This window comes from Candoia aspera, chromosome 1 (assembly GCF_035149785.1).
Source record: "Candoia aspera isolate rCanAsp1 chromosome 1, rCanAsp1.hap2, whole genome shotgun sequence".
Classification (NCBI taxonomy): domain Eukaryota; kingdom Metazoa; phylum Chordata; class Lepidosauria; order Squamata; family Boidae; genus Candoia; species Candoia aspera.
The window spans coordinates 137,976,141-138,003,233 of NC_086153.1; the positions used below are offsets into that span (position 1 = coordinate 137,976,141).

A 27,093-nucleotide genomic window follows, 5' to 3' on the forward strand; every position below is an offset into this window, starting at 1 on the left:
GGCGTAGTATTGGAGGCGCACCAATGGCGTTACGGTGGGAAGTTTGGGTGGCCTTTCCCAGTTCTTTATTTTCCTAGGATGATGGATAATGGCATCCTCCCCAAACTCCCATTGAAGGGCTTTATTTGCGTTTGTCAGTAGTATTTTCCTTTGAAGCTTCTGTTTATAAAAAAGATGGATGGGGTGCTCAGCTAACAGTTGCTTAATTCTCTGAGGCAAGCAACTTCCATGGAATTCAGAGACTTACTCCCAAATTAGTGCCAAGATCATCCATGCCAGAATCAGTATTTGGGATAGCTCACTCATTTTGGCCACACTATAATCAGGAATGGATACAGTTAGGTATGAAAGAACTTAATTATAGAATTGTGTGGTAGGTACATTCTCTCTGTGTGTGTATAGGTAGTCCTTGCTTAATGACCACAATTGGGACCAGCAGCTCTATCACTAAGTGATGCAGTCACTAAGTGAGACATCATGTGACCACAACTTGAGATTTTACTGCTGGCTTCTCCCTTGACCCTGCTTGTCAGAAGCCGGCTGTGAAGCGCACAAATGACAATTATGTGACTGCGGGACACTGCGTGCTGGTTGCGAAGCACCTGAATCTCTATCATGTGACTGTGGGGCTGCTGCGATAGTCATAAGTGCAAGGACTGGTCATAAAGTTACTTCTTTAGCATTCTTGTAACTTTGAATGGTCACTAAACAGGAGAGTCGTTAAGGGAGGACTACCTGTATCAGTGCGTGCGCACACACACACAGACACTTTAATACACTTCTGGACCTTTTTTCCTGCAATTATTGGCATAGCTCCATTTGGCTGCCATCCTAGTATCAAGTTCTTTTTATTAAATTAAATCAAGTTCTTTCACCCCATCTCTAGAATGAGCAATGGAGGTGAGTAGAGGCAAGAGGGTGGAGGATGCAGCATCCAGCATCTACACCCTCCTTTACTTTAATACTCGGACTGATTTGGCACCTCTTTGTTGGGGAAGAATCAGCAAGAGCAATCTCCTAGTTTAATCCTTTCCACCAACAGATTTTCTGTGGGGAGAAAAAAATACAAGGTCTGACAAATCTTGGCTGTACTTGACTGTTTGGGGAAAGCTAATAGAATAGAAAGGCAAATAAATAAATAAATAAATAAAGAAGCTTTCAAGGGATTGAGGTTGGAGTAGGAGTTATAATGGCAGGAAACCTCCCTTTGTAGATTTTCTGACTTAACTGAGGCTGATAATATTTTGTTGCTCATGCTGGCTGGGGATGATAGGAGTTGTTTAATATATATATATATGTATATCTATATCTAGAGGGTACCAGGTTGCAGAAGGATAATCTTCAACCTCATTTATATCAGATTGACAATTTCTTAATATATATGGATGAAAAAAACCAAATCCTTCCAGCTCATACTGATGGAGGAAATGGAAGCTTTGACTTTTGTTGAACTCAGCTGTGGTGAAAGCTAGATGCCATTGCTTTTTTTTTTTAATTCAGTGAAAGCTCCAGCTTTCCTGGACTCTCCAGATATTTGCTTAGCTACATCTCCCAGTATCCTTCACCATTGGTCATATTGGTGGTACAGTTGAATGCTGTCAGTTAGGAATAACTACAGGCCACCAGTTCCCACTCCCCATCCTTTGGTTAAAGGAGAACTTGGGGTGGGTGGATGGAATAAAGGTGCACATGGATCCTTGGGAATGCTCCCTCCCACTAGAAATCTTCTGTTGCCATTGCTAAAGCAGCTGCCAGTTTTGGGCAGGATAAGTTGAAGGGGTGGGGAAGGAAAAATGACCAGCCTACATGGATATAGTGAGGGACCATTTAGTCAAAGCTTGTCTAGATTCATTAATAGAGTACAGTATAAAAGTTTGATATACACCTTTAAAAAGGTGTAACTATGCTTTAACAATGGGTCTTTGAACTAATGCGTTCACTGTCTGTGCATTGGGAAGACGTTTTGCATCTTTTTTTTCTTCATATAAATGCTTTTAAAAAGTTCTGTGACAATAAGGAAAAGGGGGAGATGGTTAGGTTAGAATCTCCCCACCCCCACTTTACTCTATCAGTTATATGAATTAATTGGGTGGTGGTTGCCTGGCTTCTAATCTGCTCCCAAAGTTTGTTGTTGCTAAGATGGTTGAAAATGATAAGAATCAAAAATTAGCCTGGGAAGAAAGAGAAGAACTTTGTAAGAATAAGCATGGGAGGAACTGTATACTATATCCTGCTTCTTTCCGGCTATTAAGTATATGGCAGTGCCTTGAATATTCTTTGAAAACCTTGGTTCCTCTGAGCCAAAGATTAACTAATCTCTATTCTGCATGAATAGACTCCTACATATTTTAAAGGCAGCCTTCCTGAAACAGCTTGCAGAAACCCACTCAAATCAAGCAAAGAGATACCCTACAGTTGGCTGCAGGGAAACTGAAAGGAGATAGTTAAGAAGGGGACAGCTGAAAAAAAAGAGCCATCCTCAAGTGGCTTTGATGGTGTCAGTGCTGGGCCTGCAGCTTTGATAGGTTTCTTCACATGAAATGTCCAGGGGTAAGAATCACAAGACCAAATTTGAGAGATAAAAGTATGTTTTAAATGGCACTTGGAACTGACAGGCTGTGTTTTAAATGAAGTTAAGCATCTTAACTGTGTGCTGGAGTAAAGTCTACATATTACTTCATGTTTGGACTACATGAGACTTGGAGGTTTAATGTCTGAGTAACTACGCATGGTAAATTAGGCTTCAACCTTAAGCAAACTTTATGGGGATCAGTTTCATGGAAATCAAAGAGACATATTACTAAGTAAACTTGCATAATGTCGTACTGTTAGTTGAATGGCATATCCTGAGGAACACAGCCCTCTGCTTTTTAATTTTTTTCTTCACTTGGTGAAATACAACATATATATAAAAAAAACATAACCAAAATAAATATAATAAAAATAATAATACAACAGTGATAATAAAATAATGCACATGTGTACATATATATATATATAAAACTATAATTAAAATGAACTAGGTCTAAATAATTTTTTTTAAAGATCCATATACTATTAATATAGAACAAGCTCAAACCTTTAATATGTTGTTAAACCTAGCCCATATAGAAACATATCGCTCCATCTTCTCATTTTTACAATATAAAGACATTTCAAACATTGACGAGCCATAAGCCACATTGTGTGAAAACTCTTTTAGATCTCGCCCTTTAATCTGCATTTGCCAGTATTATGCAGAACTCCCTGTATTGGCAAATCGAACCCATATTGTGAGAGGCTGGGGGTTTCCCCTCCCAGAAGCCCTCTACCCACTCTAGCTCTACTGCTTGCTTTGGGGTGCAGCTTGATAGTTACTGCTGCCAGTACCTATATTCCTGGGGGATGTCTTTATCTGGTGTCTTCCCTTCCAACTCTAGCCTGTGAGAGGGAGACGGCCCTCACAGCATGTGTTTCCAACTGGCTAGTAAAGGGTGGAAAATAATAAAGGGAAATACATTCTAGAGCACAACTTCCAGGCCCTGTAGCATTGAAGCATATGATCAGCCCCTTCCTCCCATGCAGGATGAGACCAATATCACAAGAAATATGTAGAATCAAACTTTATTTATAACATCAAAGGAAAAGGGAGAATATGATGTTTCCTTTTTAATTTTCAAATAGTCAGATGTGGTACAGGGGATAAAAATACAGAACTGTTCAAAACACAGACATCTGAAAAGAGCCTCCAATAAAAAAGAATATACAGGACAATATAAAAACCTTAGCAGTTCAAAGGATGATAGATCTGCCACTAATATAAAAGCAACTCTGACATGAAGAGGTGCCACTTTGCATAAAGCACACAAGGACTGGACTTGTACAGAGCCAGTAGCAATACACTCTGTTAAAAAGCAATCCTATGCATTAGTTCTAGCTTAGCTTGTTACATGTGCTGTAGGAAGACCTGATGCCTACAAGTAAAGTTCCCTTGCTTGCTTTCATGGACATTTTCCTCAAGTTTTCCCTCCAGTTTTTTTACTGACTTTTTTACTGCTTTAACAGAGATCTAAGAGATTCTTCTCCTCTTTCCAACCTCAGCAGATAGCTTCTCACTCTTTTTCTCTCTGGATTCTCCAGTAGTCTTCTCAAAGGCAAAACCTCTTCCTCTTTAGCAGAAAGAGAAGAATTTGGTTCCTGACTTTGCTTGTGACCCAGGAAGCAATCTGTCCCTTGTGCAGGTGTAGTTTCCATGTCTGAGATGAATGAAGGTAAATTTGAAATTCAGAATTGTGTCTGGCTGACAGTGAAAATGGGATGAGTGCTTGCCATCTCATTCACCATACTCCCTTTGGGCCTGTTTTTCACCATGGTTTATATATGGATTGTATTTGATCAATGTTTTGGGTTACCCAAGCTATTCTTTAAAATCTAGTTCTATTATAAGACTCTATTTTATTCCAACAAACTTTCACTTGGAAGTATGAGTCTCCCATAACTGGTTTGGAGCCTTTACGTTCTTTAATTTTTTTCTTGCAGTTCTCCACTGTTCTCTTTCTAAAGCACTAAATCATAGGATGGTTATGTAGGACCTATTTTTGCCTTGTTGCTGCTAAAAAAAAAAAAGGAAAAGATTTCCTTCTTTTCCTTTGTTACAAATTTGAAGGTGCACTGTTGGAAATATTTACAGCACAATAGAGCTAAATCTCTGTAAGATTGAAACTCTATAGAGAATCGCCTGGGCTCCTTTGAGATACAGAGATTACTACCACATTTCTCTGAAAAATATTGAGATATTTATATATTGCAGTGTGGGAAATGAAACAGTTCTTAGATATATGACATCCTGTAATCTGATAGAAGAACTTCCAATCCTTTTTGGAAGATTCCTTTGCTTTTAACAGCTGCCTGAAAGGCAGCAATTTATCAGTTTTAGGCAGGGGGGTAAACTTATGGATGAAGCTCCATCTGCTTCATTTCTGCATGCCAGGTAGGTGGTGAGGGCACAAGAGTCTGCCAGGAAAAAAAGTTAGCGATCTTAGTTGAAAAAAAAAACAATAATTGCTCTTTAGAGGGCTGCTGATTCACTAACTATTTATAGTGTATAGTTTATCCCTCCCCCCCCCCTTTTTTTTTCAAAGTGGGACTGTGGGCTTGGTAAATTATATCTTTATATTGAGTGCACTAACCCACAAATGCACACTTTGTACTTTTGAATGACAAGAGGGAAATTTGAATGGGCGAGGCCCTCACGTCCTCAAGTATGCATCTCCATAATGAAGTTCCATGTTGGGACCACATCTGGCCGTCTAATTACATTGAAACTGCTGACATAAAATGTTGAGTATTGTGAGCTGAAATAAAAAAAAATCAGATGGCAAATTGTATAAGAAGCTCTTGACTGCAAATGTCCAACACTCTCCCCCCCCCACCATACACACACACCAGCAACCCAATAAGGAATGAAGGAATGAGCAACAAAGATGTGATGGAGGGATAGGGCCAAGGTTTCTCCTTACTTGGTACCACACATTTTTTTTAATCATATCAGGTGTACTTCTGTGTAGAGCTATATTTATCTTAGATATTAGATTAGTTAACTAATAACTATAGAGGTCTGTGGTCTTTTTTCAAGCCAAAGGAGATAGAACTGAATTGTAATCCATCAGCACCATCAAGAGTAATAGGTAGCCATTACTAATGTCCCTTCCAAGTTTTGGGGGATCCTTGGTTAAGGCTCTGGATGTAGGCATCATCTGTTCCTCACCATTGCTGCTCCTGTCCAGTTCTGTGCTTATCCCACATACACACCCCAGTGGGAGAGGAGAAAGAGTTTGCTGCTCCTTGAAAGAGCATGGCAGAGGCAGACCAAGTTTAGAACCAGGCTCAGGTGATTCTAGAAGATATCCACTGAAAATGATGTCTAAAGCTGGTCTCGTTTTTTGCAACTGGGAGTAAGGTAAGGGCCAGTGCTATCTGGAGTATCTGGTCAAATACTGAGTGAGAAAGCTTTGCCATAATATTTCTTTCTAAGATTCCAGGTGTATACATATACACCATTAATTTCAGATCCATGTATGCTTTGAAATACTTTAGGACAGAGATGGGCAATGCACAGGCCACCTGTGGCCTCCAGGCACTTGGAGATCCCACTACTGAAACTTGGCTGCAAAACTACCAATTTTCAGTGGTTATTTATTTATTTATTTTTTCCTGAAGCCAGAATTAAGGATGGAATTGGGAACAGAAAATTCCTTGGAAGTGAACCACCTCCATTTCTACCCATTATTAAGACTATGAAAAACACAGATATGGGGGCATTTTTTAGGGACTGGAGGAAGCTAAGCATTCGAATGGGAATTCTTTGCCTCTCAAAGGCCTGCTGCTCCCATTTCCACCCATTCATCCCCCAAAGAAACAAAGTGTTGAAAAATTCAGACCCGCTCCTTCCAGTGACATCATCCCATTACCAGATGGCCTCCTGCATCCATTAGAAAGGTCGAGAGGCCTCAACTTGGCTTTAAGGAAAAAATGTCTCTTGAAGGCTGACTCTCCATGTCTGCCACCAGTATGAAGGCTGCTGCTGGTAACTTATACCTGTGTCAGTTGTGCAAATCAAGGGTGCATGTGGTAGTGTGTTGAAAGGCTGAGGAGAAATTCTACTTGCACATCAGCTTGCACATAGCTCCCTCTGCCTTTGAGTTCTGAAGAGAGAAAGTTGTTTGAGGCTTATGTTATACTTTTTTTCCCCCAACTAATTATCCATGTGTCTCAGGTTGCTCTGTGAGCTGAACTCGATTCTGTGTGATATAAAACAGCAATCTATCTTTGTTTCAGCTATCTGTGCTCCTAGATTGATTATTATGTGCGAAGGCCAGGCTCTGCAACGCAGTGGGGAGACAGATTTATGCTTCTGAATGCACTGATGTACTGTTTTACTAATGCTGCTATATTGTTCCAGGTGGAATAAATTTTAAATCTTCTGGCTGCTTTGGGCTTTTTCCTATGTAAGGGAATACTTTGAAGTACCTTTTCAAAAAATGCTTTGGCACCACCAAGAATCTAAGATTGTTCTTGGATTGTCCTAAAATAACTGCTTCAAATAGTATCCCTTGTCAGATCTTGCAGTATAGTATAATTCTCAACATTTTTTAAAAAATAGGAATATAAACAGGCTTTTATCTATTTAAGTTCTTTGGTGCAGTTTGTTCTGGGCATCTTTACAACAAGCATAGCCACAAATGGCATCATTGTACGATTAAACATCACAAGTTTTTGCCTCACTCAAGATCTGTCTGCTTATATAATCACTGTGCTGTTCCCTACAAAAGGATTTTAAAAGAAGGAAAAGGAGCAGATATTAGCAACTCTATTGAGCTTTGATGAATGATATCAGAATGTTGCATCTTTTCAGGTCTGGACTCCTGGGGAAAAGGAGTTCTAGCCTGACTGGAGCTTTACAGATTAAATCATGTTTGGAAGCAAGGTACCAGCTAGCACAGCTTTTGGTACATAGGAGGTATGAACCACCAACAGGGGGCTATTCTCTAAAACGAAGGCTTTGCATTTTGTCTTTGCCCCAGCTTCGTAATCCCATGTTATATGTGCTGGAGCTTCCTGAACTGAAGCTGGGTAATTCTCATATGAAGCTTCTTTCACACGTAATGTATATACATTTCTTAATTTTTCTTTGAATCTCTGGTAAGCTAGCCACTAACTCTGTGAACTCATTGCATTGAAAATCAGCTTATTAGCGATGATAGGACTTCCTTGCCTTCCATTATGGCATTTTGGTACATGGAAGCCCCTCAGTTGGGGCTCCTTCAAGGTTCAACTCTCAAAATTCCCCACTGAAAGATATCTAGATTGGAAAAGGCTGATAGAAGTGATAATTTGACATTTTAGCTATCAACTGCTGAACATGCGTGGTTGAACCGGGCCTATAATGCATGTGTACTCGTTTTCCTAGTTTTGTTCTCTCTGTGGGTGTTGGGGAGCATGTGGGGGCAAATGAAGAAATACTTGATGTCATACAAATCTATGAAAGTGGCATGTATGTGATGATGTCAGTGTGGCATCACCTTGGTTTGCTACTGACACGATTGCTTCTCTTAGTTACTTGGCTGCAATAATATATATGTATCTCTATTACAGTATTTGATTATTTCTTTAATGAAGGGCACCTGCCAATTGATTTTAATTTTTTTAGTCAGGACAGTCTGGTTTTTATCCAGTGTATGGATTTGGAAAACTCTGGTTAGACCCCTCTGCTGGATTGTCCTTTATAATCACAGTGCCAGTGTGATGGTTGCCTATCCCAAACACTCAGACTCACAAGAGGTTACTTAAATGAAATCTGATTAGGGAAATTATGACAGTTACAGAGAAAGCTGAGAATGACTAAAAGCGCGCCAAATACAAACTAAAAACCCTCGGCTCCAAACGTAATCCCTCCCCGCTACCAGCCATAGCAACCACCCCCCTCCCAGGTGCTGGTAACCGTTTTCTACACATCCTGGGAAAGCAACCTTGAATACATGAGATAACCCAAACACATTCCAACCCAGCAGCCAACAGATAAGAACTCCCCGAAGAGGAATCTTCCTCCCTTCTGAGATCAAACACGTATCAGGCTAATGACATGTGAAACGTTACGATGTACCAAGCACATTGAAACGGTGAACATGACAGCCAGGAACTGTCAGGATTAGATCCAGAAATTCTTGGCCCTGTGTACAGCAAACTTGTGTGGTAAGCCTCAGAACTGTAAAGTGAATTACTTTTCCCAGGAAAATGAATTTCTTTCAGGCCATGGACAGACCTTGCCCTCCTTGGGCATTCCCAGACTGGCAAAGCTATTAGAGGCTGGGAATTTGACTGAGGAATAGTAACTTCTTTGGCCTGGTCTTTAAAAAAGAAATTAAATCCGCCCCTTTTTAGTTTTGGCATAGATACCTATGTAACCTCCCCCTACTCCCAAGCTCTCATCATTTGACCTATTCATGTCTGGGTTCCTGGCACTTGAATCCCTTCCGAGAGCTGCCTCTGATTCAGCACTGGTGCACAACAGGGCGTAATCTGAGAATCATTATTCAAGAAGAGGGAATGGTGTTTGCCTAGTGCTCCATAGGAGAAAGCACAAAGACCAAACCTCTTCAAGGTTAGGCTCGAGTAGAAAAACCATGTCCGCACCAGTGCTTTCTTTATTTTGCACATCTTCATTTCCAGAGTCACTCATGTTGCCCAAACAAACCATACAGATGAGGGCGTGCTTTGCAGTCTTGATGTCCCAGTGTCCAGATGCCCTCTGTGTTTTCCCTCCCCCTAAGGTTCTGCTGGCCCGAGTGTTGTTTGTGTGTGTGCCTTCGAGTCAGTTGTTGACTCCTGGCAACTGCTTGGACTGGTCCCTGCAGTTTTCTTGGCAAGGTTCTTCAGAAGTGGTTTGCCCTTGCCTCCTTCCTAGGGCTGAGCGAGAGTGACTGGCCTGAGGTCACCCAGCCAGCTTTGTGCCTCAAGTGGGACTAGAACTCACCGTCTCCCAGTTTGTAGCCTGATGTCTTAACCACTACACCAAACTGGCTCTCACTGAGTATTATTTATATCATTTATTTATGACATTTATATCATACCTTTCAGGATAATAATCCTCTCCAAATGGCTTATAAATAGTGTAAGCAATTGTAAATAAAGGCACTGTAAATAGAATTATACTTACCAACTAGGGAGCAAGAGGTGAAAATGCCCTTGAAGACTGGGCTGTAATTGGGAAGAGCTGCTTATTTAGTGACGTATGTATGTATGTATGTACTGTATGTCTAAACAGGATTTCTCTCTTTTGCTTTACTTCCTCCCCCCCCCCCCCCAATCTCCAGAGTCTACTAAATAAATAAATAAATAATATTTTCCCCTTCTTTTTGGCTATTTCTACTGGAAGGAGGGAAGGGAGTGTCTGTGTGAAGTAGGACATATCTATGTAGGAAAGAAAATGATTAGTATATGCAACAACTGTAATGTTCTAAATGAGACATCCATTTTTTTTATCAGCGGTTATTAATTCTATTTATTTATTTATTTATTTATTTATTTATTTATTTTCTATCCGGCCTTTATTATTATGTTTATAAATAACTCAAGGCGGCAAACATACCAAATACTCCTTCCTCCTCCTATTTTCCCCATAACAGCAACCCTGTGGGTAGAATATGGAAGCATTCTTCTTTCTGTTCAAAGTTTCTTTAGGTAGTAGGGAAATTAAGCACACCTTGTTTCTGCACTACCCCATGAGATAAGAAATGGAACTTTGCACATTTACTTTCAGTCTAGAATATTTAAATGCTAGACTTCTGAGTTAGTTGTTCAGAGGAATGGGTGAAACAAAAGGAGACTCACATCAGTTAGACTACAGTGATCATACAAGAGAAATTGCTTTCTTTGGTTTCAGATATTATAAAAGAGGGGAAAATGTGAGACAGGAATATCTTACACTTCCAGTTTCAGTAATTCCTCCACATTTCTGATGGAAATTTGGCGTGTCAACACAAATTAGGAAAATATTCTATACATGGCCATAAATGTGCCATGTACAGAAATACCATGGGAATTTCCACTTTATAGTTTTATTTCCATGCAACTTTCTTTCTTTGTATGTTTTCAACTCTTTTGGACAGCATGATTTCTAAGTGTTTTCTACCTAATGTGTTGAAATAGTGTTGCTTTTTAAAAGGTGACATTTTGTTATGTGTGGTCTTCTTTTATCTAATAACACACACTTGGGATGAATGGATTCTGAAGTGTCCTGGAACATTTTATTAAGTTAGGTACTGGTGACAACTTTCAGTGAAAGTACACCAAAAATCCTTGTATGCAGTCACATGTCTGCTACAAAAGGATTCACTTTCAGACTGCTTTTGTGCTATGCAGAACTTTAAATATAATTTGGTTTCAGTGAAAATATTAAAATCTAACAGTGACTTTGACCACCCATATGGTAACTCTTTACATGGATACTGAAGGTTGCAATATACCATGTGGTCAGCTCCTGTGACCATTGTTATGGGAAATTACAAATGATATTAGCATAATTTGCCTGGAATGCAATATTTTAAGAAAATAGCCAATCTACAAAGTAAACAGGATCAAGATCACGGTAGGAGCAGACCATGTTTTACTTCTATATATTTACACTAAATTTTTCAATCCTATGTGTTTATTTAGCTTGGTGAATTATTGCTTTACTGAAATATCCCTGTACTTTTTTCCTTCCTAGCATTTTTCCCACAGGTGCAGGGTCCAAGCCTTTTTTTCCCCAGATCAACTGAATGTTGAATTAACCAACCGGCTTGTTGCCTGAGCTTGACATGGTGGGCTGAAGAGAGATGGACTGGCCCAAGGTCACCCAGCTGGCTTTCATGCCTAAGGCAGGACTAGAACTCACAGTCTCCTGGTTTCCAGCCTGGAGCCTTACCAACTAGACCAAACTGGCTCTCTGTCCTTGTACTGATACTTGTTATTCATATCAGAGGAAAGCACTCATCACTGGTTGGCCCCAAAAGAACACATAGCAGATCTTAAATCTCCCAATCTGAAGAAGCAAAATCTGGAATTCAAGACAGCGCCTTGCTGTCTGACATTATTGCTAATTGAGAACAATTGTCTACTCTCATCTATGTCATGAGGAAACCCATTGAAAATTAATTTGCCCTAATTATGTGAGATTTTAACCAAAGGGGTGGTGAGTGCTGGGGCACCTTTTAAGATCTAATTGCTAATTGAGAACAATTGTCTACTCTCATCTATGTCATGAGGAAACCCACTGAAAATTAATTTGCCCTAATTATGTGAGATTTTAACCAAAGGGGTGGTGAGTGCTGGGGCACCTTTTAAGATCTAATTGATGTTTTGTTGTTGTTTATTCGTTCAGTCGCGTCTGATTCTTCGTGACTTAATGGACCAGTGCATCGCCACCCCCAGCTCCAAGGTCGAATCAGTCACCTCTAGAATATCATCCATCCATCTTGCCCTTGGTCGGCCCCTCCTCCTTTTGCCCTCCACTCTCCCTAGCATCAGCATCTTCTCCAGGGTGTCCTGTCTTCTCATTATGTGGCCAAAGTACTTCAGTGGTGCCTTTAATATCATTCCCTCAAGTGAGCAGTCGGCTTTATTTCCTGAAGTATGGACTGGCTTGATCTTCTTGCAGTCCAAGGCACTCTCAGAATTTTCCTCCAACACCACAGTTCCAAAGCATGTATCTTCCTTCACTCAGCCTTCCTTATGGTCCAGCTCTCACAGCCATATGTTACTACGGGGAACACCTTTGCTTTAACTATGCAGACCTTTGTTGTCAGTGTAATGTCTCTGCTCTTAACTATTTTATCGAGATTTGTCATTGCTCTTCTCCCAAGAATTAAACATCTTCTGATTTCCTGGCTGCAGTCAGCATCTGCAGTAATCTTTGCGCCTAGAAATACAAATTCTTTCACTGCCGCTATGTTTTCTCCCTCTATTTGCCAGTTATCAATCAAGCTGGTTGCCATAATCTTGGTTTTTTTGAGGTTTAACTGCAAGCCAGCTTTTGCACCGCTTTTAGTATCATCTGCATACCTGAGATTGTTAATGTTTCTTCCAGCGATTTTAACTCCAGCCTTGGATTTCTCAAGCCTAGCATGATGTGTTCTGCATACAAGTTGAATAGGTAGGGTGAAAGTATACAGCCCTGCCGTACTCCTTTCCCAATCTTAAACCAGTCCGTCGTTTCGTGGTCTGTTCTTACTGTTTCTACTTGGTTGTTATACAGATTGTTACAAGTGCTATATTGCCAACCCTTCTTACACATGCTTTTCAGTTTGATTTCTAGCTTTGTCATGCAGTAAAACAGTGTTTTGGTAGATGACCTCTGCTAAGTGGCATTTGGTACTATGGAACATATTTTTTTATTTTACTAAACAAAAACAAAAAAAGAGAGAGAGAAAAGAAATTTTAAAAATCCTCACAAAATGCACACACAAAAAAGAAAAACAGTATTACATTCAGAGAAAATCATTCACTCCACTTTCTAAACACACCATTAACTCTTGGCTAAATGGAATAATATTGATCAGTCTTTCTATTACATCGATAGAGAGCCAGTTCATAAACAAGAAGCAAACACTTAATGGTGGTCTAGGACTGTAGATCTGGGACCTTACTGTCTTTCCAACATTGAAAAGCATTTTTTTTTTTTGCTGTCTGCTCCTCCCCAGTTAATAATTGCATCATTTTTCATATAATGATAAAACCCAAGTTTTGGATATATGATTCAAAAGCAGTCACATATTTAAACAGCATTGATCTTTGTTATTTTACATTTCCAACATTATTGACCATTCTTTTTAAACGTTCTCTGGGGTGTCCAGTAAAAGTAAAAAATAACTTTACTGAATATTTTGTAAGAATTCTTTTTAAGATCATAAGATATATACTTAGTCATCTTTAAGAACTTTAGCCACTAATTTATCAATAATGGGATATTCTGTCTCTTTATTCCAGTATTCTTGCAAACATCTACTCTAGTGTTTTAAATGATTGTTTATTTAAAAATACTGTACAGTTAGAATAATCCAAAATACATTCCAATACTGACAGTAGCGACTTTTAGACACTACTAATGCATCTGAACCAAATTGTGAAATCAGGAGATGTTTTTATTGAGTATACCAAGATTTCACAATTCTAGGCATTCCAAAGTCCTTGTACAATAACCCAATTAGCTTTAAAACTTGATCAGCAGTAAGCTATTCTAAAATATAATAACTCAAGCTGCCCATGATTTCAAGAGAGAGAGAGAGCACAGGCGAGAGAGGGAAGATTTACTTGAAGTTTTAAAGTAGGATTATCCCAGAGTGTACATTTCTCAGGAGTTGAAATGATGTTTGTCCCTATGTTTTCCAAATGTGCCTGGCAGCCTTTAATGTGGAAAATAAAATAGAACTATTGCTAAATATAAAGCCTTTCCCCACTTTGATATCAGATGGATCAAATAATACGTTTCAATTGTGCATAGAGTGGGTTTAAAAAAAAAACTTGGTTGCTTATGTTCCAGAGAGAACAGAAAAATTAAAAACCCTACCATGGGCCATGTTATCCTTCTGGGGTGCTTTGCAATAGTTCCTGTTCTTCCTTAGGACGGTAAGTCCAGAAAGTGATGCTGAGTGGGAGGTGTTGAGCTCCATGGCTTCCAGCTAATGAATTCTGTAGAATTCTGTTCTATTCTGTGTGCTGGTGAGGTCATTTGGATTATGCTGGTGATACAACTCTTCTGCTTTTCCTAATGATCACTTCTCAGCATCCTTCCAGGCATTCGTAAGGTATCAGTAAAAAGGTAAAGATTCCTCAATTTGAGACGGATTCTTGGCGACAGTACCCATGTAGTTTTCATGGCAATAGCATGGAAGTGTTTTGTCATCAACTTTTTTTTTAACAAATTCTCAATCTAGCCAACAGTATTTGGTCCCCTGTGCAAGTACTAATCAGGGCCAACCATGTTTAGCTTCTGATATAAATCAAGGTAAATGTTCCCACTTACTGAGTTAAGAGGCTCCTCTAGGTCAACCCCTTCTGGTGCTCCTTCTCCTGGAAGATCTGCAAGGCTCCCTCTCTGATTGCATTTAGGAGAGCACTTAAGATTTTTCTTTCCTCTCTAGTGTTTTGAGTTTCACGAAATAAGTCATTCCTCAAATATTTAACTTAGAAATCACAATAATGTAAAAAAGTCCTTTTGAGTTTTGTTCAACTCCAGATCATGGACATGTTCAAATGCAGTTTTCTTGGCAAAAGTATGGAGCTGACTTGCCATTGCCTTTCCCTGGGGGTGACTTTCATCTTCCTTGTGTTGCCTATAGCTCCAGAATTCCTTGGTAGTCTCCCATCCAAGTACTGACAAGCTCACCCCTGCTTAGCTTCCAAGCCCAGACCAGTTTATCCAAGAAGTGGCCCCTTGCTTCGGTTACAATAAATGCTGTGATTCTGTTAATGGTGCTCAACTGATTCTATTTTCCCCTTTCCCATGATTTCTATGGTAAAGAAAATGATTGGCTTTAATTTCATTTCATATAGGGAGTGCTCATCACTTTTGTTCTGTTTTCTCTCCCATAGTATGGGATGAGGTCTGTTTGCTTGTGTTGTTCAACTATTTTCCAAATTAATCACACTCTGATGGCACAGTAATAGCAGTGCCCTTCTATCTTCTGCTTTATGACAAATGGATATCGGTTATAAACATTCACAAAACTTGTTTTAATGGCATCATTATTGAAGTAACACTGTATTTTAGATGTTTATTGTTAAATAACACTCAAGGGGAAGGCTGGGAAGTTTATTACTATACCTCAAGAACGTGGTCATACCCTCCTTGAATTAAGGCATCTGGAAACCTATTCAGTGTTCCACCCAAAGCCTGTCACTTGAGAAATCTGGTTAGCGCTGACTGCCATCTTATATGTTACCTGATCTCCTTTAATTTGATTGTTCTCCCAAGGCAGGTTAAGTAGACTGGCAAATATACTGAAAGGTTTCTGGCCCTCAAAAACATTAATGGCCACAGTTAACTTAATTAGATAGCTTTGGCTTATCGATAGCAGGCAAGCATGCAAATGAGGAAGAGAGAGAGTAATCTTAAACTCAAGTTTAAGTAATCTTAAACTCCTCAGGTGCAGAGAAGTAAAGCTCTACTGATGTAAATCTGCCACTAGCAGTGTTCCTGCTGTGGTAGACTTGGAAATGGGGCACTAAGAGAGCAGGTGAATTGCTATTAATTGGATTCTGATCCAGCCTGGGGTTTATATCGCTTATGGCTTTGGAGTGGGGGTGGGATTTAGAAACCATTAGATTCCCCATGCTAAAAATAAGTAGTGAGTGTTAGATCGAGGATTTTTAACATTGTTCCCCCCCCCCCAGTCATTAGGAAACACTTGCTTATGCCAAGTGGAAGCCATTTTCTGATTCCAAGAGTTTATAATCTAAAAATAGCTGGGGCACGTTCAGGTCAGTAACACAGAGAGGTGATGATTTGCGGGGATTAAGGTTTCTGTTCTCACCCTTGGCAGTAGCTACACAAGCAAACTACCCGGTGTTTAAAGGACTTTTGATTGGATGCTTCAATAATTCTAATAAAGGACAAATAAGCTTTTCCTTCCCAGTTACTGAAGTAATTAAAAAAAGGTGTTGGGGCATTATTGCATTTTTCCTACCCATGTAGGGGTGGATAAAATTATCAGTTATATCACAGATAGAGAATCTTCCAGGATTAGAATGTTCATCATATGATAGTTGTTTCCCTGGTCACTGCAGTAAGGAATCAGCTGGATTTTTTTTTTCTTTCTCAAGTTTGACAGGAAGGCCTGTGTTTTTTTTAATCTTGGGGATATTATTTATGTGCTTGAGTCATCCCATCTTTCTTGGCAAATGAAAGCTGTTCTCTCAGGGCCAAGCTACGCGCTCTGCTTCCACCTCAAAGGCCAGCTACCACTTCTCTGCTACACAGAGGCTGCAGGCAGGAAGAAGGAACTAGGCCCTTCTGCTCTCCAGACCTTCCAGTTTTTGATCTAAACTCTGAAATCTGGGTGAAGGAAAGACCGTTCTTCCAGCAAACTGCAAGAGAAAACTGGAAGACAGAAAGGGATGTAGTGTTTTCTATTACCACCCTTTTCTCTGATCCAAATAATCTCTTTCTTGTCTCAGCTGCAGAAGAGGGGTACTGTCTAGGTTTGGAAAATGCTCAGTAAAGTGTTTGCTGTTTGGCTTCCCTCCAAGCAAAGAGAGGGATCTTTCTTTCTTACCGCATTTCATTCTGGCCAGAGTTTTATGGCTTGAACAGCTGGATGGCAGCTGAAATTCTGTACATCCCCGACATAGAGATACTGCTGTGGAGAAATAAAGCATTCAACCACCAAACCTCCCCTGAAAGAGTTATTTCAAAGGCAAGCCAATAAAAAAATAAAATAAAACAAAACAAAACCCAACACAACGCAATGCAACCTCAACCCCAACCCCAACCTCACCAGAAAGACTGTCTTGTAGAAGTTTTACCTACCTGACTTTAGATGGTGGAAGCACACTGGGAAGCGTCTCAGGTTATATTCTCACTAAGGAGCCAAATAAATATAAGCTCAAAATTTATAAGCATCTTAACCAGAAATGTTCACCTTTTTCTTTATGTTGCCAGCCTACTTAAATGAATTCAGAGGGGTGCGTGTCATACATCACCCTAAACTGACATGTGGTTGATACGGTTTTGGTTCACTACATTACACAAATCAGGTCAATTCTGACTGTTTAGCGATGTGTGTGAACCTGATCAGGGTGACGTCAAATTAACAAGCAGAGAGACAAGCAACATGCCCTCCAAGCAAAGAGAATGGGAAAGGAAAGGACAGAGGTATTCTGGCTCCCACTCTGAACCAGCATCCAGAGTCTTACTTGCTGCAGTAGCTGGGGGAAGAGTAATTTAAAAGATTGGAGCTGGTAATCCTTCAAATCTACTTCTGCAGTTGTGTCTTTAAGTTCAGCAGTCAACAGGGTGATCTAGGCTCTAGACGTCCAAGGAGAAAAGCATTTCAAACTTCTTTATAGTGATCTCAATGGCAAGGCAGGGTGTAATTAGAAGCCTGTTATATTCCTGGAAAAGAAAACAGCCTCCATTTCCATAAAGCATTTGTAAATAATTACTTGTAGCTATGAACCTAAATTGTAAGATTGTCAGATCCTCTCTGTCTAGGCAAGGACTGTCAGCTCTTCATGAAACCTCTGTAACCAAATCTTTGAAACCAATATAAATGAAATAATTTACAGCAAAATTTCCTTCTAGTTGAACTTGTTTTCAGATGTCTACATGGCTCTGTCCATGTTGTTTTCTTGGCAACATATAGAATTGGTTTATCTTTTTCCAAAGTGGGATGGATGGATGGGTGGATGGATAGATAGATAAATAGATACTTGACTTTCCAGTCTAGCCTACAGCCCAGGAATTTTTGGTGGTATGACCTTGCTTGGCCTTTCCTTGAGGTCAGTGAAGGTTGATCAGGTGTTCCACCTGAGTGGCTATCCTATTGTTTTACATTAAAAGCAATGAATGTGACAAAGGGAAGAATGAACAAGTTATTCACTACAGTTTTTAGCAATGAAGCCCTAGACTTATCTATTCAGAAGTTGGGGGGGTTGTTTTGTTTTGTGCCTTTGAGTCAGTTTTTGACTCCTGGCTGGACAAGTCCCTGCAGTTTTCTTGGCAAGGTTTTTCGGAAGTGGTGTGCTGTTGTCTCCTTCCTAGGGCTGAGAGAAAGTGAGTGGCCCAAGGTCACCCAGCTGGCTTTGTGCCCAAGGCAGGACTAGAACTCATGGTTTCCTGGCTTCTAGCCTGATGCCTTAACCAGTACACCAAACTGGCTCTCTTGAGAAGTACTGTAAGTGTGTCTTATTCCCAGTCAGGCAAGTGGGCAGAAGATAGAATATCTCATGCTGTCTGGTGATTGTTCAGGTGAGGCTTGCGGTTTCCTTCTTTTCCATCTTTTACTTGTTCATTTGTATTTGCACAAAATGCTAATTAGTGATTTGCTAAATTATTTGCTTGGGTTCACATGATACTTTGAATAGTAAATCAACAACATTGGTTGCATTTGCACAATACACTGGTCATAAACTAGCCAACCACATTTTAGTTTAGCCTATTTTGTTGACATATCCATTAAGACATATAATTAATTAATAATAATAATTTGTTATGTAACTAAAAACATTAGGGATGTTCATATATCATTCTAAGCCATGCTGTCAGAGTTTAATTGGTCATCCAAATCCAGTCTATGACTTAGATTGAGGTTAAAGTGAGGAACTTTGACCATTACCTTAAAGAAGGCAATTCAGGATAGTGATCTACAGTGGTTAATATAATTCATTCCAATCTAAAGTTCATATCTTACTTCAGCATGATATTTCACTTAAAATACTTCGCAGAAGACAGATTCTGTAGAGCTGAGAAGTACATTTTAACTACAACTCGGTTATCTTCAAAAGAAGCTTTGACAAAATATCCCAAAGGCTTTAAATGAAGTCACTTAAATGCTTTCTTGCAGAGTGTCTGTGGGTGCTAAATATTTTCGCCAGCCACTTCACATATTAGTTAAATCATCAAAGAGTTCCAGTTCACAGTTTTGAATATAGTTTAACACTTTGGTCTTGTTTCTTACTTTTGATCCTGCATTAGTCCTGATTACATCCTTACTCAACATTTTCACAAAATGCACACGTTTTGTTTAATTTTTATTGGAATTTTAACTATCAGACCATTTCTCTTTCAAAATGCATTTTCTTCTCCTTCCCTTTTCAATCTATTTTTTTTAGCAATGGTAATTTATACTTGAAAAATTACTTTGTTTTACAAACTTGTAATACATTTTAGCTATTATTTATTTATATTTATTTATATTTCAAATTTCATCAATGACCAAAAATCTCTGGAGAGGGAGAGAGACTGTTGATAGAAGATTTGATGGGAGCACAGATTGATCTTAGCCATAATATACAAATTCAGGAAACTGCATTATCTGAAAGTTAAACTGCAAAAGATTAAAATATGTTAAAAAAAAAAAAAGCTTAAGAGACCTAAATTTAATAAGTCACAGCCATTGAGCGGGGTCTGTGATTGGTCTGAGAATTATTGGATTCTAAGTGATTGTGATACTGACATTGATAAGTCTTCTTTTTACATGTATTTCACCCTATTTCATCTTTGCATTTTGGACTAACGTGGGTGTTAAATAACTGGATTTTAATTGAATTCAACTTTCATTTGCAGATGTAGGATTTATTTTGTCCACATATTGATTGGAATGGTCTAATAGGGAAGGTTTTAATCAGAAAAGGGATACTTGTCCTGACCCAGGCCAGACACACAATGAGGAATAATTACAAGAAGCTGTACTTAGGATTTAGTAAATACAGGCAGTGGTAGATAGGGCATGTGTGCAAACACATACAGAGCAGCAAAGTCCCAAATCTCTAGAAAGCTCACCTGCAATGAGTTCCAAGTAGTCAGAGTCAGGGGGTGGGGGGCAGAAACACAGAAGGCCATGGTCTAAAACTCCAGTAGTCCAAATGTGGATCATCAGCTGGTCAGGGATCTAAGGAGAAAGGTTTTTTTCAGGCATCAGGTTCAGGAGGCAAATGCACAGAGTACCAGCAAGTAGAGCAGTTGTTCCCAACAGAGGACTGCTGGGCAGTGGTGGCTCTTAAATGGAGCCTGCACCAACTGCAGGCAATCAAGGGCAAGGAATGCCCTCATCATGTACAAAGCCTTGCAGATCTCCTCTGTTTGCCTCTGCACAGCGCTCTACATGCTCTAGGGCTGGGAGGAGGACCTGGATCCAGCCCCTTACCTTCTGCAGCCTCCAGCTGACTTGGATGTTTCTCAGCCATGTCAGGCTCAGGTGTCTGATTGCAAGGCTCCCCTTGAGGCTAGTATTCACTCAGGGCTTTTCAAGCAGCTTCTCCTCAGACTCTTCTGAGTCTGAGCTGGCCATCACAATACTGCATTTTATTTTGCAGTACTGGCTGTACTCCTTGTGCATGAGCATATACAATTGCAAAGCACAGTTGATGGGATTTAGACAAAATGATGATATGTCATCAATGATTGTGCAAGTTAATTGCATTCACATGATTTACAATCTTGTTTGAGCCTAGGAGGAAATAGCTTTCTCATGCGTTCTCTTTGTTTAATTGGTTCATTGTCTGAAATGGACATACTTGTAGTAGGCTATTAAATAAAATGGTTAAAGAATCAGAAATGGCCAAGAACTCTTCCATTACTTTTGTATTGACATTCTTTAATGTGGATGTTCCCCTCCTTTTCCAGGTCAAAGGGCCTCTGGTTTTGTTTTAATATTGTTTGTGTTTAGCTTTCTGTCATGGTTTTGCCACATTAAAATGTGGGCAGGAGGTTCATGGATTCGAATGCAATGAACACACAAATGAGGCAGAAGCTGAAAGGGTTTGTTAAGTAAAGCAAATTAAAAAAAAAATGTTAACTGTGAAACCTAATATAGACAGGAAATACAGGCAAGGCAGTAAGACAAGACATGGCAACATGCAATAAATATGGAACAAAGTCTCATGTCCCTTTAGCAGCTGCAGACATTTCCCCAGTCCTTGCTAACACATCACAGTTTCTAGGGTGGCCTATGCTGAAGCTCGTCCCCTGGGAGTAGTTACCCAACTTATATAGCATTCTGTTGCAATTAGGCATACTTCTGATTATGCATATTTATTATTCAGACTTCTTGCCTACTTACTAGTTGTCAAAAGTTCATGTGAAATAATACCAGCTCATCCATTGTGCTCTCCCTGTTCAGTGGCAGGCCTTTGCCAATCACTTCTAAAAGAAAGGGATAACATTCTTAGTCTTGACCACAGAGCTAAAGTGCATGAGGAAATGACCAGTTTGGGGTGGGGAGGGGGTCATATAGAGGCTTGCATTGTTTAAGGAATGTTACCGTGCTATGTACAATCCTCAAGAAGAGAAGTCATTTTATACAGGAAAGCACACAGGCGTGCCATCTAAACCATCCTGCAGTTGAAAATGTAAACCATCATTACAGTTTTCTTCTGCAACAGAACTGCAGTCACCTTAGGCATTTCATATTAAAAGCATCACTTAAAAGCCTTTAAATATGTTTTGTGTCTCTTTGACCCATCCTTTATTGCAAGTTTATCATTTCCTCTCAGTATTTTACAGGAATTTATCTGAGCTTAAGTTAATTTAAGGTTGGTAGAATCATGCAGAAGGAATGGGTAAACAGAGTTAAGCAGATTCTTGAAATAAGGGTATCTTTTTTGAAAACGTATTCATATACATGCACCACTCACATTGCTGTTTATTTGAATGATCTTTTTGGGTAGATGAGCAAATCTGTCGTTCTCCAGTTCTCATTTTTCCAAATTCTCAAATTCATTCCATCTCATCTGTTTGAGACTTAAAAAAACATCAACACAAAAAGACATGTTTCCACGTTCTCTTCTTATATACTTTGTTTTTAAGCACTTTCCCTTGTATAATGCTTTTTTGTACATTTTTGCCACTAATAGCATTTTTGTGTACATTTACTTATGGGGGCGGGGTTGGGGAACTGCATTACGAAGCATTGACAAATACAGAAATCAAATAGCAACTATATTCTCATTGCATTATCAATTTGGTAAGAGTAAATTTGATAACTTCTTATCAAAGTGCAAACTGAAAATAATGTTCTTGTATTCTTAATCTGTAGCTAGGTTTCTCCCTTCCTTGGAGTAAAAAATCAGTTATAGGACAGAGTAAAGAATACCAATATCAGAATTCCATTCTTCCTCTCTGCTACAGTTTGGAAGAGATAACTGCATCTTCTGACAATGAATCACATAAGCAAGGTGGATAAATACAAAGGGATTTACATCAGAATAATCTCTCTCAGGGCTCATAAGAATTTTAGCATCTAATGTACGCTGAAAATGCATGGGCTTTAAGTTGAATGTAAATACTTGATGTGTTACATAAATAGAAAGTCCCTAAGAAAACATGCAGTTAAAAAAAAACACTCTGAATATCTGTGCACAAGCTGTGACTCTGGTAGCATTTTATTTTCCTGCTGCCTGAGAGGCCAGGGTCTAGTCCGTGGTTTCTCTACCAGGGTTCTGTGGAACCCCAGGGTTCCACAAGAGGTCACTAGGGGTTCCCTGGGAGATCACAATTTATTTTAAAAATTATTTCAAATGTGGGCAACTTCACAAGAGGTAAGTTTCATTCTTTATTCTCAGTTTAAGAACACTATTAATGCACATAGACAGGCCTACACATGCAATCAGTATAATAATTTTGTAACTTCTGGCCTTTATTTGAGCCTGAATGTGCAGGGGTTCCCCGAGGCCTGGAAAATATTTCAAGGGTTCCTCCAGGGTCAAAAAGTTGAGAAAGGCTGGTCTAGTCATAAGGAAACCTGAACCTGTGGTGCTTTTCTTTAAAAATGACTCAGTAACCTGGCCTAATTTGAGATGTAGCTTGGAAATGGAGAAGAAAAAGAGATAATGGAAACAATAAACTGACCATTTACAGCTGCTTATTTTCCCTGACAAAGCTTTGCAAGTTTTACTGAAATTGGAAAGGAAGACTCTCTCTGAGATATTGATGATATAAATTCTGTACCAGTTGTAGGACATTAAGGCTGCTTCACTGTACACCCTAGGGACACCTAGTGCTAGTTCTGAGGACTTCTCAAGTAAGCAGCCCTCTGTCGCCAGTCTCCCATCATCCTCATCTGTGCAAAGACCCACCAGATTTATTGAGTGGTAAGGGACTGTAGTGGCAGGAACAAGTGTTGCAGAGGCACCACTGTAGCTGCCCAGCTTGCCACATCTTGTAGTGTTGAATCCTTAAAAGAGAAACAAAAATAATCATGCTTGTGCATTAGGGAAACTTTTGCTGAGATAAATTATTTTCTCTTCTGAAATGGGTAGAGAAGTGCCAAATATTTGTGCCACCTAGAGTTGCCTGCATGATTGAGGCAGCATACAAGCTGATTAAATAAATTAACTAAATGGCTACATTAGTACCATCTGTCCCCCGCTCCCCAGCTTCCTGCGGCATCTAATACGGCATCGCTAGCTTTGGGGCATGGCACTACATCTATCCAAACTTATTTCTCTTTGCAGCCCTGAGCCGTTAGAATGTGCTTAATAATAATCCTAACTTATTTGCATTGTGTTTCTGGAAGTGAACAAAACTGAACATGGTGGGACTTCTGAGAAGGCATAGGACTGTGCTATAAGAATATGGAGATAGCATAAAAGCACCGTTTTTGTAGGAGCAAGGTGAATGCCACATTTTCTCGACCAGAGAATTTGACACAGCTTACTCTCCACAAGTTGTGATCGTATGATAAACTATTTCTAACTACATATGACTGTGAAGGTAGAAGGTAATTGATCGAGACTCTTCTTTATTGTGTACCTACAAAAAAAGAAAAAAAATCTTTATGAAAGATAAGTTGGAAGTCTCCTATGATATATAGCCATTTGCTTGCAAAGGATTGCTTTAAATGGCGCAGAATTAGTCATTTCACTTCCTTAGTTGCAGTTGGAAAGTTGCAGTCCTGCAATGTCTCTACCATATGGGTTGTTTTCTGTGCAAATCAGTGTTTGCAACACTGATTGTGTAACAGAGCCAAGTTGTAACTGTAACAGATCCAGTTAGTTTAAATCTATATTTGCCACAATTGCATATACAGTTAAGATTTTACGGCATAATGGATGCCCTGGGAGAGAATAATGAAGCTGTTGCTTAACAAGTTGTAGATTGTATCCCATCCAATACTGTTTTAATTTGAGCTCTGGTTCAGTGGGATAAACGTGCTTTGGAGGAAGGAATCTCAGAGATCAAAACAGCAGTGACTACCAGCTCAACATTTTACTTGCATTTATTTAATCTACTTTATTCTACTTCCCATGTCCAAGAAACCTTGAAGTAAAGTATGGAATGTCCAGTTAAATAATGGTACAAATCTTTCCCTGGTGAAAGAAATCATACAAAGCATACAAAGAAGTTATTGCAATAATTGGTTACTCTCACATAGTCTGGGTATGTTCATATTCTAGTCATAGCAAAAGAAACCACATTTCTAGATACCATAAATGACTATGCCTGAGAACCATGTGTGTTGGGGTGAGTGGGTGGATAAGTGACAAAATTCGCATCACAATGCAAATTCCACTCCTTACATTTTTGTGCCTGACATCATGACACAAGTATGAAAGGGCAGAACTTTCACTGTGATGTCATGATACACATTTCTTCACTTTAATAGCCTCACGATTAGGAACTGATGCCTGTTCTTAGAATGGTCTTGGAAGACCTGACTAGGGAGAGGTAACTCTATACTTAATCCCATGTGCTGACTGTGATCCGGCGTAAGATGTAACTGTGCAAAATAGAAAACTGCCAGCAGAGTCCAACATAGTAATTTAAAAGTGAAATTTATAAAAAATGTGGGGTCTGGTTTAAAAAAAAAAAGATGCTGAAAGGAAATGGCAAAATGCCAAATCTCTTCATAATACCTGGAAGTTACTGCAATGTTCAACTAGAATGTAAGAAAAGCTTAGTCAAGTCAGTGATATGGCTGGCATGGCCTTCTAATAGTGTTAAGGAAGTTGTAAAAGAAAAGAAGGCTCCATTCAAGAAATGGACAAAGGAGTGGAAGGAATGCTTAAGGAGGATGGCAGCTGGAATTGCAGCTGGAATTTGGAAATTGCAGAGAAACTTAATGAATTATTTGAATCTGTCTTTACTGCATTTGTCTTTGCATCTGCTTTTTACTGCAGAAGATCCAGGACAGATACCTGAGCCTGCTTTGACTTTTCTCAAGGAGGGAAAGGAAACTGAACTGAGGGAAGATATATCTTGAAAGACTATGTAGTAATAAATTATGGAACATCCATCCAAAAATTCATAAAACTCAATGTGAAATTCTGACACATATGTCAAGTGTACTCAGGTTCAGTCTCAGTGTACTGAAAAGTAGCCAATGTGACAACAGTTTTTAAAAAGGAATCCAGAGAATATCTGGGAAATTTTAGGTGAGTCAATTTCTAGACGAATTGGTAGAAACAGAAAATCAAAAGGACCCCCCCCCCCAAAAATCAAATGTCACTATGCAAATCTATGGTATGCCCACTTTTGGAGTACTGTATACAGTTCCAGCAACTGCCTTTGAAAAAAGAGATACAGTGAAACCTCATCTTAATGGGTGAATTTGTCATGAGTACTGATGGTGAGCAGGAGGGGCCCCTATCCAGGGGGGAAAACGCATGCGTAGTAGTGAGGAGTTAAGCAGCCATTCAAAGAGACACAGAACAGACCCGCCTTGACTTTTGGGGTTTATCTGTCTGGGTTTTTCCCACGCTTCTTCAGTTTGTTAGGATTTTCTGTCTAATGTAGCAGTAATAAACACTAGAGACCTACTCCTCCTCTCAGCGTGATTCCTGACTGTTAGGACAGAATTGGTGGGGTGGTAGGTTTTAAGATACCCTAATTCCAGTTAAGTACAAAAGTACATCATCTCAACAATGGATATCTTTTGATGACATTACACACGGGACAGAAATGACATCATTTGTGTCGATTTATATCACTTGTTGAAGATGTCATCACATAAATGATGCAAATCACTGCAGAAATGTGGTGAATTACATTCAAAGTCCATTGTTTCAAGGTCCATTAAATTGTGGATTTATTGTAATAGAGCTGAAAAATTGCAGAAGAGGACAACTAACCAAACCAAATCAAATCAAATCTTTATTACTGTCATAGACCAGCATAAAGGACAACTAAAATGACCAGAGGCTTCAAACAGTTTCCCTGTGAGCACAGGCTAGAACACGTGGGATTCTTTAGCTTTGTAAAAAGGCAATGTGGGTGGAGGGGACATCACTGAGGTATATAAAATCATGCATGACGTGGAGAAAGTGGTCAGATACGAGTCATTCTTCTCTCAGAACTGTAGGGCCAGTAGCTGTCCAATGATGCTTATCAGGAGGAGATTTAAAACAGACAAAAGAAAGTACAGTATTAATCTGTAATATTCATTTCCACATGATATGATGGTGGCCACTAACTTGACCATCTTTAAAAGGAGATTGGATAAAGTCATGGAGGATAGGTCTATCACAGGTCTACTTGGCTTGAAGACTCGGCATTACTTCTGGGTTGGGGGCAGCAGGAGAATTAATGGAAGAGAGGGTTGTCTCCATTGCCTGCTTGCAAGCTCTCCCAAGGCTGCTGGTTGGCCCCTATGAGAAACAGAATGCCAGACCAAGGTGGGCCTTGGCCTGATCCAAGAGGGCTGTCCTTATGCATGATTAGTCTGAGCCTTTATCTCTTAACAGAGATATTTTTCATGTAAAATGAGTTGCTTTGTTATGCTCTGTCAGTATAATAATATTTTAGTTTTACATCAGTAATGTGTTCCTATTTTTAAATACCACTAAATATGTTGCTATCCACAGAAGGAATTAATGAAGCAAAATGCTAAGTTTTCATTACCAGCTGAGAAACATTTTATG

General features: G+C 39.4%; 1 protein-coding gene across 1 annotated transcript in view; it reads left to right on the forward strand.

Moving 5' to 3' along the window:
* Positions 1 to 27,093, forward strand: part of RNF144A (ring finger protein 144A) — a 62,742-nt gene that overhangs the window by 592 nt on the left and 35,057 nt on the right. The window lies entirely within an intron of this gene.